The sequence below is a fragment of the Halictus rubicundus genome, chromosome 9 (genome assembly GCF_050948215.1).
Source record: "Halictus rubicundus isolate RS-2024b chromosome 9, iyHalRubi1_principal, whole genome shotgun sequence".
Classification (NCBI taxonomy): domain Eukaryota; kingdom Metazoa; phylum Arthropoda; class Insecta; order Hymenoptera; family Halictidae; genus Halictus; species Halictus rubicundus.
Window position 1 is genome coordinate 17,091,998 of NC_135157.1, and position 15,104 is coordinate 17,107,101.

At 45.8% G+C, this 15,104-nt stretch overlaps 1 long non-coding RNA gene across 1 annotated transcript in view; it reads left to right on the plus strand.

Annotated features, from left to right (window-relative positions):
- LOC143357485 (uncharacterized) overlaps positions 1-15,104 on the plus strand; it is a 252,097-nt gene that overhangs the window by 48,013 nt on the left and 188,980 nt on the right. The window lies entirely within an intron of this gene.

Consider the following 15,104-nt stretch of genomic DNA (forward strand, 5'->3'; position numbering starts at 1 on the left):
GGACAACGATCGAAGAGTGGCAGGAATCGGCTCCGGCGAACGCGATCCAACCGGAGACGTTCAACGAACCCTTCGCCTTCGCCCTTGTTCTCTTCGTCCTCGTTCTCGTCCTTCCACCTGCTCCTAGTCCCCGACAAGCTCAACCCTTTCTTTGTCCGACGCGGCGCATTTAAATCGACTGTTTAAGGCGGCACTACACTAATTTCGTAATTCATTTCCATGCTTAACCCGCGGCTCCCACCCCTGTCATGGTGTTCCCGAACACCCTGGGAACTTTTCTATGGGAAACTGAACTTTTCTTACCATCAGTGGTTCTTTGATGGTGTTATTGTTCTCGACTTATTCAAATTATTGCAAGAGGAAGTACACTTTTCTTTAACTTCGCAATCTAGTGATAAAAATTGATTTTCAAGCTTGATAGAAAATTGTCAGGGTGTGGAAAATGTTAAACATGTACGACCCCGATATTTTTTGCGTTGGCACCTAACGTGTTCGTTGCAATAAGGTGTAGTTCCGGTGAGGGGGTGGTTTTTCCTGTTGTGCAAGGGGGTGGAAAGCGAGGAACAAATAGAGGATCCAAGGCGGGTGTATCTATCGGAGCCGGTGACTATAAATAAATTAACCGATCTCGCGAGAAAGCTTATGGAAACAATTCTTGCGGATCGAGGCCGCGCGCGCAATAATGTTTATGGACGACGTATCGTCGCGCGACACCGTGATTCACGGATCCGGCCGGTTCCGCAATTTAGCGAACGGAAACCTTCGTAAAACTGGCTACGACGGAATGGAAGAATTACGGGGACTTCCGGTCACCCGGTAGAAGACGGGGCTTTGCCGAGAACCAACGAAAATGGACGCAACCACCCCCCTTTTGCACATTACAGTCACCGTTCGAGACGATCTATACAATTTTCATTTTTAGACGGCGAACAATTCCGTAATCGATCGCGATTAATCGCTGCTTTACTTATCATTTTGTTAAAACATATTTTCGGTAATATTTCTTGTCTTCCTTCGGTTCAGTTGGATTTTGAAACTCTGTTAAAATTGATCATTACTAGTATTTATTAGATCGATACTAGTCACATTAGTCATTTATGTCTTTGAGTAAATTAATCTAGCCACTCTGAATTGAAATGAACTTTAATAATTAGACTGCGGATTTCATGCATGTATAATGAAAAATTTTTTAAATTTAGATATATCAAAATACTGCTTTGCACCCCGTTAAAAGTGTTTAAATAATAATGGAATGTCGAGCTACTATTTCTTACAGAAAATTTTTATATAAAGAATATAGCAGAAAGATGAAGAGACAGAGATCTAATACCCTGAAGGACCTAGTTTCGATATCTGAACGCATTAGTATTTCCTGTGACTAATGCGAAGAACGCTTGATTTCCGCAATTAGGGACAGTTTAGATTTTCGCCGGGAAATCGAATGAGCGTAGAGCGGAGTGCTAATACCAATTATAATAATTGCGGGATGTAACGGGGGGGATACAATGAGAGCGGGTTTCCGGGATCCCGAACCGGTGAAAGCAAAATGGTGGACGGCTGGTCTGGAACAATGGCGGACGCGGCGGCCGGGCGATGGAAGTTCGGCCAACGACCAAGTAAAACTGTCATTATAAACTCTCGAATGGGCGGGAAGTTCGCTCGCGACTGCGATATTTAATAACTCCCCTACCAGTTCATCGGCGATAAGACTTCAACCACCGTGCACAGAGAGAGCGAGAGAGCGAGAGAGAGAGAGAGAGAGAGAGACCGCTTCTACCTGCTCGTAACTTTCGGTCGAATTCCGTTATTAACGTGTAACGGAAGCGGCCCGTTCTCCGCTTGCGAGACTAATCTGTGTTACAGATGTCGGATTTGCATACCCGAAAACGGGATAGGATTTTACATGAAAACGGCCACAGGATGTCCCTGTGTGAGTTCATCAAAAAATTTACAGGCCGAAGTGTCTTTTGCATCGTGTACAAATGTTGTAAATTGATCTCCTGCTGCTGACATCGAACGTAAAAAATCGTGATTTTTTCGTTTTTGGTAATTATTTTGTGAAACCTTTACTGGCGTATTCGTGGCATTTTTCTGATTAAAATGACACCTGACACGATACACTTTGGATCATGCGTGTCAGTTTAATTCCCGATATAGTGGAACCTCTAGTATCCGAACGGATCCCGAATTCTTCGTTACCGAAGTACATGTTTCACGTTGTTAAGCAGTTCGATATGGATTTACTGTACAAATTATGATTGTTAGCGAGCAAAAGTGACTCGACCGCAGGCTAAATTAATTCGCAGACAGAACCCGGCCATTTGCATTGCCAAAGGGAGCGATAATAAACTTGTTGACGGTCCGCCTCGCTTCGAATCGGGCGTAAACAAGCTGGAATTTTCACGGCAGGCTTCTAACGGCTGTTAAGGTCTATAAACGCGTGCTTCTCGTCCTACGGAAGTTATGGTTCCTGGTAGGACGATAATGCTGCGACACGTCTTCCTCTCGTAGGCTCGTTTAACCCTTACGATCCTGCGCCGGCAGGAAATGCTCGATCAATATCGTTCGAAAGCTCGAAAAATTGAAAGTGAAAACGCCGAAAATCTTCTTTTGCCAAAAAATGAAATAATAACGATGGACTCCTTTATTTGTAAATTGTACAACAATTTGAGAAGCATGGCAAAGCATTGGGACTATTTTTATTAGAAATGAGTAGGTGGGGACAGTAGAAGGATCAAGAAAATATAAAAATGTTGATATTTTATGGGACGATCAAAGATTGCAATTTCAATGCTTGCTGGATCTTCGCCGAGTTCGTGTTGGGAAACAACGGTTTAGATCTTCCGGTGGAGAGCTCGTTTTCGGTCGAAATTAAGAAATACACTGCTCCGGGAAGTTGCCTCCCGATCTAATGCTAGTTTCCGCCCTTTTACCTCGAAAGCGACCGGTTGAAACGAAAACCCTTATCGGGGCTTGATAGTCATAAAGTTTCATTGTCTTTCGAAAATTCAATTACCCGGACAGAGGCCCGACACCGGGCGGAATTTTTCTTCGAGTTAACGGGAGCACTTCCTCGGCTACTTATCGAAGTAGTTTCAACTCGTTAGTTCGCCAACTAGGATCCGACGTTGAATACAGTTCCCGGCCCCGAACTCGGAAGGCTCGGACTAATGAATTTTCGGCCTTATTATCCCTAAATTCTTCCGATAAAAGTCGATGATCTTCGCGAATTTCAAAGATCCTTAGCGTCACCACACTAGGATCTAGAAATTTCTCTAAAAAACTTCTTCTCCATCACAGGTCCTCAAAAAGTAAACACACCAAAACCTGTACTTCATTACAGTATAAAAATTTTAACCAGTTCCTCTTTAAAAAGAAAATTAATTTGACCAGTAATGAATGCACTCGTTAGGGGCTGCAAAGGATTGTTACAGTAGTGGGCTGTTTGAAATTCTCTAAAAAATCTCTCCCTCGTTGTAGATCCGAAAAATAAACAAATATACACAGCAGAACATGTGCTTCATTACAATATCAAAATTGCGATCGTTAGTCGGTCCTTATTAAAGAAAAAAATTAATTTAACCGCACACGAACGCACTGGTTAAAGAATTCAAAAGATTGTTGTGACGTTCCACAGTTTCTTTCGCAGCATCGGAACAAAAGATCGCGTAACAAATACTCGGGATCGTTTGTCACCATCTAAATTTGTTATTGTTCGTTCAGCATGTCACGCTGACGGAGCAACGGCTACTGTGGGCACAGGCTCGAAGCAAAATCGCCCATTGTCCCGGCAATAAAACAGGAATGAACAAGCATCGATTAGAAATCCATCGAAGCTTTTGTACCGGTTTCCGACAGAATCGAAAAATCGGCCGTTTAACAGGACGGTGTAGTCGCAATAAATTCACCGGCTTATCGATCCCCGTCGCTTGCTCGAACAACTCAAACAATCGTTTGCTGAGAACTGCCGATAGCAATCGAGTCCCAAGCGGCCCGGAGCCCCGGATGTTACTGCAGTCGCAGGTGGGAGCTGAATATTTAAAGAAAACCAGTGGGGAACGCCGTGCAAACGCGTGCAAGTACAGCGGCCTTAATAAAATAATAGAAACGCCGGCAACATTCTTTATTAGTCCGCCTCTGACGTTCCGAACGCGTCTAGACTTGCGGCTGCATAATTTTCTTATTCGCCAAATTTTAACAGGCACTAGACCTACCTCTGCCAATTTTTCTTTGGCAATTATTAAAATCACAAAGACACGATCGTGGCTATATTTTTTATAATAAAAGAGCGGTCTAAAACACCTTCCAAGGTTAAACGTCCGCGATCGTTCGGAAATCGGTGGTTCAAATATTTATGAATTTCTTTATTACCGGCGGTTGGCTATCCGCGAAATTTTTGCAATAACGAGTGGCTGGGAGGAGGGAGGAGAGAAAAAAGCGGGAACGTCGACCGAGTATCTAATTAAAATAAAAAACGGACGTGCTCGAGGAACGAGAGGGTGTCTTTCCAAAGGGCGATAAGAGAGACAGGGCAGAAGCTGTAAAAAGAGAGAGAGAGAGAGAGAGGGAGAGAGGGCAGGTCGAGGTTCAAAGGGAAAGTTGGAGGCCGAAGCGAAACAAGATGTTAATAAATAAAATATTATTTCCCGGGCTTCCTTTGAACGGACCCGGAGAGACAACGGCCGCGGGAACATAATTATCATCCCCGTCTCCCTTTCGCAAAGAACGAATATCTCTGGTAGGCTCGTAGCCGCGAGTCTCGATCACTCGATCAGCCCGAACGGCGTAATGTCTTCCGGTCGAGCGAACTCGGTCACCCTTTGAATCGCTACACACCCCCATCCGCGAATCCGGTCGAGAATTTCGCTCGAAACCGTCGATCGATCCCACCCCTATATCCCCACCCCCTCGGAAGAGAAAAGGGGCCAACGAAAGAAGCAATCTTTCAAACGTACAAAGGGTACGCGAATGTTTAAAGACATTCCGAACGATTTCGCGAACGCGATCGTCGAAAGGGGTGAGTTTCTCCTAGGGGCGGTTTTTTATTTTTGCGAAACTCTCGCCAACGCATTCGTCATATTTTTCCGATTAAAACGAGCCCAAACACGACACAATTTGGATTATATTTACTTGTTTAATTCACTGCTCGAGTAGAACCTCTATTATCCGTACCTGATATTTAAAATCCTTCATTATTCGTTCACATGTAAACAGTTTAATCCAACACAATCCATATAGAACATGATTTATTGTACAAATCATTTAACATAGCACTGCACCTAAACATGTACTCCCCTAAATTAGTTCGGATAATCGAGGTTCCACTGAATCGTGGATTAAAAAGGCAAATGTGCTCCGAACAGTGTCGTGTTTGGACTCATTTCAATCAGAAAACGGTCACGAATACACTGGTAAGTGATCCCGCTGATTTAATCACCGATTTGTAAGCACAATAAAAATTTTTTACATCAATTCAACATCGTTCTGCAAATTCGTTTTTTCCTCGAACGATTCGAGCAAGCTGATGCCAACAAATCGATGCCCTTCAACGCTCTTATAGTTCACCGATCCGTGCTCCCTATAATTCAACCACTTCACTTGTAAATCTCCGATTCGTGTATGTTTTTCTGTGTGTGCTCGAACACTTATGGTCGCGGGCGTAGAAGCGTGTACACACAGGTTCGGCGCAGCAGTCACGGTCAGCGAATAATTTATTTGCCAGCCGCGGTCGGGGTCGGTTCGACACTTCGGAAGTGATAAATCCCGCGCGCGAAACTTTCGGCGAAGTTTGAAGCCCCGAACGTCGCCCTTGAGACCGTCCGCTTAATTTCCTGACGCTGTCTGTCCGCGAATATATGTGCATACACACGGCCCCCATCATTCTTCCCGGCTGACTTCGAAAACAATTCCGCGGTCCCATCAGCCCCCGCGTCTTCCCCCGATCTTCAACAACTCGTCTTCTGTTCGCTTTGAATTTTTTAACGGGGCCACGCCGCGTTTGATAAATCGCGAATTATTTGCCAGTGCGATTTCCATCAAACTTTTTCGGCCAACAGATTCACCGCGAACGCGTGTCTGCGCGTGTCTACTCAAAGTGGCTCGTCGTTTCTCTCGGTGAAAAATTGCACTCGTTTCACCCCTTGTAGAAAACAAGCTAACTTTTCGAAAAAATCAGTCCTTATTTTCGTTTCAACTAGGACGCAGCCCGGGAAAAACTCTGAAAAAATTGAAGATAGCGTCGTTTACACAGAAAGTTTGCGTCCGATTTTTCAAAGAATTTTCTCAGATGCGATCAGATGGGAAAAATGGCGCAGCCTCTGGGTCAAGATAGACCCGAAGCGGTATCGTGTTTGGGCTCATACTTCTCGCAAAAACGAGGCAAATCGGAAATCACCGAGGGAAGCCTAACGAAATCACAAAGAGCGCTCGATTCTCGTTCGCGGCAGGGGTTAAAAAACGCGGCGACATGTTCGCAGCGGTCTCCCCGCGAAGGACAATTAAGAAGCGCTCAACAGCCCGAGCGAAACACGCCTCTTTGTCCGTGGTAGTCGCGGAAAACGTGTCCGCGGCACAAAGGGGGCGTACTTTAAACGCGACCGGAAACAAAAAGATCCCCCCGTAACGAAGAAACATCATTTCTCGCCGGTGTGTCCGGGCTGACAAAGAAGTCGCCCGGACACTAATTTTCCAGGATTTACTCCTGCTCGGTTCTCGATAAACCGGGTTTCCCCGATAGGCTGCCCCGTGCAAAAACTCCGGAGTGAAGCTGTCGGCTCCGATGTCCTCGAGGACCTCTGTGGATGCTGTCACCACGATGAAGAAAGGTGTAACTCGGTCCACCGCGAGCAAACCGCCGGCAATCTGTAACCAGGTCACACCTCGAGACCCAGGGATTGATGAACAGAGACGAGAGAGCCACCGGGCAGAGAGAGAGAGAGAGAGAGAGAGAGAGAGGGGCCGAAGATTTGCCGAAATCCTGGCGAAAACTATTTTTATAGTTGCGGTAAATTATTGAGGTTACTATGCGTCCACGAGAAAAATGAGAGCAATTTAACGGGGCCGGCAGGTATTTGGCCTTGACTGTCACGCTATGTTACGCTATGCCTTTTTTTCTAGACATTTTACGTCTGAAATAAGTAAGTAATTCATTAAAAATGCATACCACCGTGTTTGTACATGTCTTTGCTACGTCTGTATAGAGCCTTTTTTACTAAATCTCTCGAAATTAAGAGAATCTCTCAGCGGCAGCCATCTTGCGACGTGATACTTGCTTCAGAATTCGAATTTTCTGCCGAATATTACAAATTACTCGACGATGAGGTAGAAATTCGCAATTCGGGCTCCATACAGACGTAGATTGGACTTTTAGGAAACACAATTGACCACTTCTAAACTGCTCATTGCAATATTGAAGCGACAGTTTGTCTAGATTTTGACCGTTGCAAGTTCATATACGTATATTGCAGAGAGATTCTCTAAATTTCGAGAGATTTAGTGTTCGTATCGAAGAAAAGGCTCTGGACAGACGTAGCAAAGACATGTACAAACACTGTGGTATACATTTTTAATTGATTACTTACTTATTTAAAACGTAAAATGTCTAGGAAAAAGGCACGGCGTAACATAGCGTGACAGTCAAGGCCAAATGCCTGCCGGCCCCCTTAAAGCGGATTAAACGATTCGTATCAGATTAAAATTATTGAGAATGACACGTTTCTGTTTGGCAATGCAGGTGCGCGATTCGAGAGAGAGTTGGAAGCAGCAGAGGATAGATAGATGGAGACAGAGGGGAAAGAGAGAACGGATTGGCAACGGTGACAGCGCAGGGAATCGGACGAGACAGTCGGCTGTCCTGATGTCTAATTTCGAGGGAAGATCCCGGGCAGGCGACGCGAGTAACGATAAGCCTTCAATCTAGGAACCCGGTGCCGGCCGTAGGCGATCCAACGGCGAACGGGATCACGGGAAACAATGCCGTGTGCCATGGAAGATCGGGCTCCATCGATTCTACCTGTCCCCGAACCAACCTTCGAACGTTATCCTTGATGAACGACCTCTCGCCGATTATATTAGCCGAGAATCGCCCGGTTTTTCTTGCCCGTCGATCTACACGTCGGTCTGGAGATGATTTCTGTGCCTGATCTCTTCGACCGTTCTCTGCTCGAGGATCGTTAGGAGCCACCCGGAAGATTTTTTCTGTGATCATTAGGATTTTATGAATTTATAACAGAAATGAATGCATTTTTAAACCGGTGAAGAATTCTCTGCTCAGGGATGATTAGAATCGAGTGTATATCTACAGGGTGTCCCACATAACTGGGAACACCTAAATCTCTTTCGTATTTACAGTCCTATCAGAAAACTTCAGAGGACAAAGTGACACTATTGCAGGGGGCCATTTTAATGGTGAAGAAAAAAATTTTGCATGTCGTGCTTTTTAATGAAATTTCAAGGTCACCGATGTTTTTTTTAAATGGAATAGTAAAACTGACTTAGTGGATACCACCTTTTTGACCTTGAAACTTAAAACTTGAAGTTTAAAACTTACGTGTTTCAGCAAAGATTGCGCGTTGCTTACGTCGGGTTGACCTCTACATATCATAATAAACCCTATATATTTAACCCTTCGCACTCGAAGCCATGTTTAACTCCAAAACGAAACGTTTCTTCTATACGTACGAAAATGGTGCAATTTTCTCGCACGACACAGAATTAGTAATTTATTGAACACAAAGAAATTAAATAACGTGAAAAATATTTTTATTGGCGCCCGACAGTCGCCATTCGAGTGCTAAGGGTTATAGAAAGGGACGATATTTTCGGGAGAGACTCCGTTAGATTAAAATGGTTGACTCTCGGCGACAAGAAAAGATCGCGACACCTCCGCGCGCCCGAACTTTTCTAACAAGAGCTTATTTACTCTGAGTGGATGCAGATTGCACCGGGGCTCAAAGGGGACGGTAAGCAGCCAGTGCAGGGGATGCATATGCCCGGGCCACGTCACGGGGATAGAATTGCATAGCCGCTGTTGCCGACGACGCCGACGCCGCCGCCGCCGCCGCGTCGAGAGAGAGAAATGGAAACGTAGTCGATATGAACAAAGGGGGTGGGTCGCGCGGCGCAAGGGGTGAACGAACCGAACCGGGAGGGGTTGTTCGGGAAGCGGGGCGCAACCCTCAGACCGATCGGATCGACGAAGGAAATGGATCAGACGGAAAGTGTAAGCCGGGGGGAGGGCGACTTATTTGCAGGAATTCTTCAATTTCCTCTATCACGACGTCGCGTTGGGGGGAGGGGAGGGGAGTGGGAGGGGAACGGCTGCTTCGTGGCTCTCTTTGTAGACTGCGAGGGCAGATTAACTCCCTCTCCTGTAAGCTGTCTTAGTGTTCTTCGCGATTCGATGCGCTTTCCCTGTCCGCTTTCCCTCTCGCTGTCTACCCGCGGCTTCTCCAGCCTGATAGACACCCGGAGAGCCCAGAAATTTTCTCGGTTTTGACGTTGAGGGTGACCGAAGCTGTCGATGAAAATCGTTTCTTCGAGTGGCCCTGCCCGCTTTAGTTTTTTCAGAACTTTGCCCTGCACACATTTTTACTTGACCCCCTAGGAGGAGATAGCCCTTAGAGGAGATACACTGGAGAGCAAACCTGAGTCCACACTATTTGAAACAACAATTATTGAGAAGTTAGAAGGAACTAACTTCTAACTTCTCGAAGACACTCAAGTCATTTGATCTAGTTTTAAAAAAGTTATGCTGATTCAAATAGTGTGGATTCAGTTTTACTCTTCGCTGTAGTTCAAAGAATTTTATTCTATTTGGAAATCTATCTTCTATTTTAAATTTTGTTTATATCTCTTGTCTATTTTATTCTTTGATTATTGTTTCAACCCCCCAGCGTGTTCATTTCCTGTAAAGGATTTTTCCTGAGACTTGTTACTTCCTTTCTTAACGGTTTCCGCTAGGGGGTTCTTAATTAAAAGGGTATACGTTGCGAAAAATATTTTTCTTACAGTTTCTGAGATTTAAAAGTTGCAACCCCAAATCTAAGTTACTCATTCATTAAATTTGAAGCATGTTCTCTCGACCCTGTATCAGCCTATAATTTTCAATGTGGCAGCCACTTCCGGGAACCATCACCAGACCCACATCATGGTGTCGCCATGCCCCGGGCACTTTTACATTCAACTCGTCATTCCCTACGGCTCCCCCTGCAACGGTATGTCGCTAAACTGTCCTGGCAAACTTTTTTACGGGTTTAATCTCGTTTCCGTAGGCCCTGATATTTTTTTTTTTGTAGACCCTAAAAGCCTCCGATGGCCTATAAAAGTCCCTTTTCGTAGGTCCCAGGCTACTCCCGAGTATCTTGCTCGGAACTTTGTCAAACTTTCTCTATATTATTTTATTTATTTACTACAGCGGTTTATCGTCTCCCGTTCTGTAACAGGATTTCCGTCGCTTCCTCGAGAAAGTATGAACGAAGAGCATTTCGTTCCGTTGTTTATCGGCAGACTGCACCTAAAATGAAATTTCTTCCCGTGAAATGTATCGCACAAAGACCAAAGAAGTTGCGCAGAAGTTTCGTTTGTTGCCCGATGAATTTATTAGGTCCGTTAATATCGAAGTAAAAGCCGCGCTGAATTTCATTCGAGTTCGTAATTTCGTACTCGATGTAAATGCTTAAGCGGCAGGGTTTTCGAAACAAAGATCCGTAAAACTGCCGTAGCTTCGAATCGAGTCAGCGTTTCGAGTTGAACAAAATGGCGGATATTCTCGAGAGACGTGTCAACAAGTCTGCGGAGTTTCTTTTCCTTGCAAAAATTCCCAAAGACGTGGGGGACAACATTTTGGAATCAATCTAAAAAAACACTGTATATTTCACTGTATCCTAAACATTATAACCACGGTAGCTTGAACCCCCGAGAAGGACATAGTTCGTGCAACTCCATAACGAGCGATCGTCTAATGCTCGCGAATCTCAATCAATTTCCGAAGGGAATATTTGGACAAGCGTCCCCTCCCTCCTGGTTTGTTTATAACAAACATCATGCCGTCCCGTAGTCCCGTGGCCCGGTTATACGCGAGCATAGTCAGCGCGCGGACCACCGTACCGGATCGATTCGCGTTATCGCGAGTTAGCGCAGGGTAATAGCCGGAAAATAAAATGTTTGACGGCCCGGGGAATGGGATTCCCGTGTCGGATCGGCTTCGAACTGTTAGGGGCGAGGGAGGGAGGAAGGGAGGGAGGGGTGGGTCTCGGTAACGGGGTCTACGAGCCCCCGTAAATAGACTCGGCTCTCGGTCTTGTCCGACCAGGGGGACTTTTCTTTTCGGAGGGCCGCGAGCGGGCGAATTTTCTTATCCTCCCCTGTGTGAAACATCGCCGGCAGGAAACTTTACTCTCGCGGCTCTGCCTTTGTTCGACCGGCAAAACTTCACGAGTCTCGTGATAAATTAACCTCTTCTCTCCAGTCGAGGCCCCTTCTCCCCCCCCCCCAACCCCAACCCCCTTGCTCATCTGTATCTGCTCCCTTTTCCTCCTCATCTTTTCATTTCGTCGTTTCCCCTCGCTCTTTAGAGCGGCTTCTTCTCGCAGTTGGTTGATTTTTATTTTTTCTTTCATGACTCATCCCTCTCACTCCCTCTCTCTCTCTCTCTGTTTACCCAGTAAGAGCCCTCGATTAACTACCCCCTTCGAGACGGACAAGCAAGACGCTGCGAATCGGTCCGGATGTACGAGGGAAGTTCTTAATCACTTCGAATGTTACTCGAGATTAGAACGGCTGTTTGGCTGCCGCGTGGTAATCGGATGGGCAGACGGGATCCGTTAGGCGAGGGATGATTGCACGTGGCTGCGAATTATCGACTGTTCAAGGTCGCCGCCCTCACTCTGCATCGTCCTCTGAACCCCCTTCGCTCGTCTCGTGCAGACGGGTCGAAAAATCGAGTTTGAACAAAACTGCTCGCAGGATCTCGGATAATATCACCTTGAGATGACCTTCACCCTCACGTCGCCCCCCAGGTACAACAACTTTCTCCCCAGTTTCGTGTATCCGTGTAAATCTCAAAGTTATTAGGGGTGTTAAAAATTGTTCGCAGAAAGAAGTTTGCAAGTTCAAAGGGTTAATTAGATGGGTGCACGTACGTGTACCTCGGGCAGGTGTTGCAGGAGACAGGTGAATCCTCCGCGTCGGCCGTAGGATCGAAGTTCGACCCGGGCAGGCTCCGCCGCGAAAATGAAGTAGCAATTACGCGTATAACTAGTTGTTTTACAAACTTCGTTAATCCGCGGGAACTTTCGAAATGAATTCCCCCTGGCGCGCTTTGACTCGCTTATTCGATTACCGAGCGAACGAGCCTGCTCCGGGAAACCTGAAATCCTCGTTGCGAATATTGCGCCGGCTACTCGAATAAACAAAATAACCAACTACGACTTCACGCACGGCTTCGAGACCGAAGAACCCGCCCCCGTGTACACCCCTATATTCCCGTTCCCCCTCCCGCCCCCACATCCGTCTCTCCGCTTCCGAGCCGTTTCCTTATTTCTTATTCCACGGCTCGGAGGTATACGCGATATTAAAACTTTTCAATTTGCCCAAGGGGGCGGAGTTTACCGGAAGGGATGAATTCAGCTTTCTAATTCCGCGTGCGGCGAACGCACGTTCGGTTCTCAACCCGCGGAAACGGCCGGAACCGATAGAGAACGCTGACAAACTCCCATGATCTGGTCAAAGCTGTAAAAGGGATTTTTAGACGATTCAATGCGGGGGAAAAGGGACTCAAGGGATGGCCACTGGTGAAAGACGTGTAACATAATTTTCTCGGAATTTTTTAAAATCGGAATAATTAGCGGATTTCGATGCACCTGTAGCACTTACGGATTGGCAAGAAGCGAGAATGTTTTTAAATGGTATTTATAGGCTGTAGATACGCAATATTATTTTTGGGGAATTTTTTGAATTTGAAATAATTGTTACACTGTAGATTCGAATGCACTTATTGCATCGTGCTTATAAATGGCAGGGTTTGAAGACAGTATTAACCTCGCTAGAGTTTTCCATTCCATTTTATCTCTTGCATTCACCTTTGGCAAGAACCCATAAAAATCCGCAGAGCAGCGGCCATTAAAATTAGGCGACCTCTTGCATTCGTGACCCTAATCGTTGGGAATCGAGACGGAAAGGAAATCAAAAGTAAGAGAAATTATGGCGGTGAAATACTCTGCAGATGAACGCTAGGGAGCAGTCCAAAGCCTCTCTCTCTCTCTCTCTCTCTCTCTCTCTCTCTCTCTCTCTCTCTCTCTCTCTCGTTTGGCTTTTCCCGTTTTTCTATACGGTAAAAAAATGTGAAAATAGTTCAATTTCGGTGTTCAGCCACCTTTCATGCGGTCGGCACTATTTTTTTTTTGAGGGTTGGGGAGGGGATGGGGCAGTAAACGAATCGAAAAAAGAAGTCGGCCCCGCCGATGAGTTTTTTGACCGGAAACGCATTTTCGTTCGCAATAGAAAAACAGTCGTTGGGGAAAATGCATTCGCTGAATAAAAGAACGGTCGAATTTCGGACAGGTGTATCGGTCACACCCTACCCGTGGGTGCGCGTTATCGATCAAACTATGCACGCAATTTGATATGCGAAACTATAGCAACATGTTTGTTAAATTTTCAATATCCTTTGCGCCTAACCTTTCGACGCCGTTCAACCAATGATTAACCGATGAAATTTCGATCCGGCCAGCCATTTTTCACCGACTATTATGAACTAAAAGTGTTCCGAACGTATCCCGAAAACTATTCCTTCAATGTTTCAAAATTTTTATTCAGGCATTCTGTTACTGCACGAATTATTGTTCTTTCATATTCGTAAAAAAGCCAATCAATTTTCGGGGTTCTGCAGCTTAAATTTTTGAGCCTTCGAAAATTCGAAATTTCCCACGGAAATACAGTACACGAAACAATACCTTTAAAATTGTGTCAATTTCGTCTGAAGTTAACGATCAGATTTTACTAATCTTTTTTACATATTTCCATATTTCTTTTTCGGACGAAACTGTCCCTATCGCGAAGAACCATCTTTCACCTGCAATTCATTCCGACGCGATGATTCCCGTTTAGAAAAATTATCGAACAAATTACAGGGACGGAGATCGCGTGCCACGACAAAGAACGTTACATTCGTCACTCGGTCCGACAGAATTATTCGGGTTTTCCGGGCCGGTTCTCGTCCCGCGTGAAATTCGTTCCCTGTGGTTCCGCGGCACCCGGAAGCGCAGTATCCCCGCGAAAAATCGAGCGGTGCGAACCGGTGCGAAGCGGTGCAGAGCGGTGCGGTGCGGTGCGGGACGGCTCCGTCAAAAATTCGGCAAATTTTCAATCTCCGGGTCGAGAATCGCCGGTGTTTCGCGACGGGAAGCCAGCCGAACGGAACGCTGTCCGGTCTCGCAACGAAATTGACCGGCTGTGCGGTCCGCCGGATCGCGGAGAATAAATTCCGCGCGAATTACACGTCGCCTATGCTAATCCCGTGCCATTTTTCTCCGTTTAATCGAACGGGTTCTGTTAATGAACAATGGACGGGCGAAACGGCCCCGCCATCAATCTGCAATTGCAAAGAGAAACGAATCCAAAACGAATATATTAGATTTGCACCATTTTGGGGAAAGCGTAACAAATTATTGCCTCGTTACTTGACAGTTAGTTGACATTAGTTCTCAAAACTCGGCTACTTAAATCATTCTAAATTAAATTCTAAACTAACTATATTCACAGATAAACAGCTTTTCATCTTAACTAATATATACCAATGACTTTTGCACAATCTCCGTACCACGATCATTTCGTCCACATTGAAGAAGACAGTGGCACGCAGGTTCCACAATGGCGTCCGATTACGAACAAACGCGCCAACACGAAAGAGAGCGTGTGCGTCTGCGATTATTTCCCTGGGTCGTTTTCAACAGGTAGCGAATTCATCACAGACGTCCCTTTGACTGTCGCAGACGTCCCTTTGATTGCGCGACGCAACGCTTGCGCCCGGGGAACAAGTCTCGCAAGTCGTCTCTGTCGCAAAATTGCATACACTCAGGGGCAGCCAGGAACGCAGTGGCGTAGAA